This window comes from Acipenser ruthenus, chromosome 9, assembly GCF_902713425.1.
Source record: "Acipenser ruthenus chromosome 9, fAciRut3.2 maternal haplotype, whole genome shotgun sequence".
In the NCBI taxonomy this organism is placed as follows: domain Eukaryota; kingdom Metazoa; phylum Chordata; class Actinopteri; order Acipenseriformes; family Acipenseridae; genus Acipenser; species Acipenser ruthenus.
Genome location: NC_081197.1, coordinates 56,859,290 through 56,862,526, shown reverse-complemented (window position 1 = coordinate 56,862,526; position 3,237 = coordinate 56,859,290).

Below are 3,237 nucleotides of genomic sequence, written 5' to 3'. Positions count from 1 at the left end.
ACTGTGCAGGCCTGATTTTAACGGTGAGACACGGCAGCAACTGTAGTAGAGCTGTTCCCAGACTCACTCAGGTCACACAGAGTGAAAGATGAGCTTTTCTATTACAATTTCAGCATCAACATTGCTTTAGAAATTCAGATGTAATTTAGGTCAATGTGCAGTACCAAACTCAGCGTCTAGGTGTGCTGTGTGATGAAAGTAACAATGCCAGCTGGACCTGTTTACTGTATTGACTGTTGCCAAATCAGCCACCTACACCTACAGTACAATAAGAAACGCAGGGGCCAAGAGAGACTGTGATTGTGAAGCATGGCACGGGTGATTTTCTGTTTGATATGTTCCCTTTTTAAAAGCAATTAGAAGGAAGTAATGAAGTGAAATAGCTGTATATCTTTCTCTCATGTTCACTTCGATTTAGGCCACTAAGATTTCAGTTTGTAAAAGTTCCCTTATTTTGAAAACCATTAAAATGTTCAATACAGAAAATGCCTGTTGCAGTCTCTAAAAAAATGTATTGTAGCGTAACAGGAAAGCGTAATCAATCAGACTGCGGAGTCTGTGTTATCTGATCCGAAACCACCGAACTCCATGTCTTCGTCATCTGAACCTTCATCACTGATGATGTAAGCAATTATCTGAATCATTAATGCACAGAGCAACTACTTCAGGCAGTTTTTTCAAGTGAGCAGCGATATTTCCCCTCAGTTGAATTAATTTGTAAAAAGAACTTGTGGATTATGAATGCGCTTTGAAGTGAACTGCATCGCAGGAACGGGTTCAAACCCCTAGATTTGAATAAAGAGCACTTTAAATAGGTTGAGTTTCCACTGGTCACTGGGTAATACTTAAAATAAGAAAATGCTGCCTGCATACATTTTCCAAAATCACAAGTAGCAACATAAAATATTTTTAAAGAATTTAGAAGCTTCCATATGTTGCCTTACCAACTTGCATTTCTTCTAAGTCTTACATAATCAAATATGCTAACAATAACAGTACTTTCAGTTCAATTCCTGCTAACTGCATGTCTCTAGTTAAATCTGTATTTAAATTAACAGGGTCACATCCGATTTGCTTGTGCTGCACAGCACAATTTTTTTGAAAGAGAAATAAGCCTTAAAGTTAATCAGAAACAAATAAGGCGCACCTAGCAAGAGTGTTCAGTTACTTATGTCTAGTTCTGTCTGGAAATGCTACTTTTTAATGGGTGAATAAAATAAAAATGAGATCAGCTGATTTACGTGAGTGCAATTTACATGCTGGACTTTTGATAGCACTGTAACAAAACGCTTTCCTGCAAAGTAGGCTGGTAGCCTGCATCTGCCAACACTGTGCCAGGCTAAAATTAAAGAAACATTTTATATCCAATACAAATCTCCTGGAGAGCATAAAGTCTGGGAAGATGCAAGTATTGGTTGTGAAATGAAAAACGTTATCATTTATTGTTCTGATGCAGATAATAAATACTTTCTTGGACTTTTTTTTATGTGTGGTCAACTTCTTTACCCACGAAATGAAAACAGAAACAATAATGTTTCTGTAGTGTTGTGACAGAAATAGAATGATTCGTGGTGGTAAATCTCCCTCCCGACCTGTGAGGGCGCTAAATAAAGGGAACAAAGTACCCTCGACTGGATGGCCTGACAATTCATTCCCAGGGTTAAAAGGAAGTCGGTCATCTAAAAAGGGGCGGAGCTTCGGTGCACTAACTCATCGACCCGGAAGGGAAATGATGTAGCAGCCGCGGATTGGAGGAGCAGTTGCAATCGTTTACTAAGGGGTCATCAGTGACGTGATCTGTTCCTTCGTTTATGGTTAAGGAATGACCTGGAAGGACCAGTGTTTATATATCGTACCGTGAGTGTTTTATTTGTTTGTCTCTAATATGTTACTTGTTATTCATTAGTAGACGACGAACACGTTCCGGAGCTGTCGCCTGAGGCCAGCACTAACCCAGACATCACTTCACCTGTATCACGATATAAAGTGTATTTGCACCATGAGCACTGCTGCACACACCCTGGACTGGTGACCGTGTTTGTATATTGTGTGTGTAACTGGACTGTGTTTCTTATTTGGGACTGTAAACCCTTTATTTAGAACAGTGCAGTACACATTGCTGTGCATTGCCTGGGATTATAATTTACGGTCACCAGACCAGGATTAGTTGCTATGAAATGGGAGTCTTATTTCCATCCGTGGATGTCCATAGGTTAAAAAAAAAAAAAAATCTAGCACTGAAACAGTTACTGTTCACTGGACACCATCTGGAACTTTATAAAGAGAATCACAGAATACAACTGGGTACCAGCTACAGTATAAGGACCCTATAACAAAGCATGTGATCCAGATCATTGATACAGCCAGAGATTTAAACAAGGCGACAATGATCAGTACAATACTGGGAATGGAACGCAAGTAAGAAAATCAACCAAACATTTAAAAAAAAACAAAAAAAACATCAACTGTCTCTATACAGCTAGAACTTCAAATAACATGACACAGCTCAGAGTGAAGGGTGTTGTTAGGTTTTGCCCAAGGAATTTTCACAACACTAAAAACTATTGCCAGTATGTAGAGTATACATGTATCACCTTTATGCCCAGTGGTGATACTGCAGGAGAATGATGTGACAGATTGACACCAGATAACATATTTCCCATAGGGAAGCCCAGCCCTGTCACCAATGACATTTCCTGGATTAGAAAACAAACCTCTGTATGAACGAAACGGCATACTATAAAACAAATGACACGACATTTAATACAGATGGGGGGAAAAGCTTTATTCTTTAGCCACAGACAAAACGAGAATAACCAACATTGAAGCTTATAATCTGGAAACTATTACACAGCTAATTTACTAGATGACGAGTTTATTCACTGTTACTTGCATCAATTCATTACAATATTTTTTTTTTTGGCAGAATATAAATATGCAGGAAAAAAATATATATCAATTCAGTACACACCTTTTGTCAGCTAGAATGTGCGACAGTATGAGAATAACACTGAACAAGTAACACAGTAAGTACTATTCTTTAATAAACAAACAAGTTAGTTTTGGTGTTAGTCTGTTAAACAACACAAAATAATTATGCGATTACTGAGATAGGAATGTACATCAATGGTAGACAAAATCAAGTGACTTCAGGATTCATTATTATTCATTTGTCCACACACTACATTTATTTAAAGCTTGTACTCCAACAATGTATTAAGTATAATTTCTTTATTA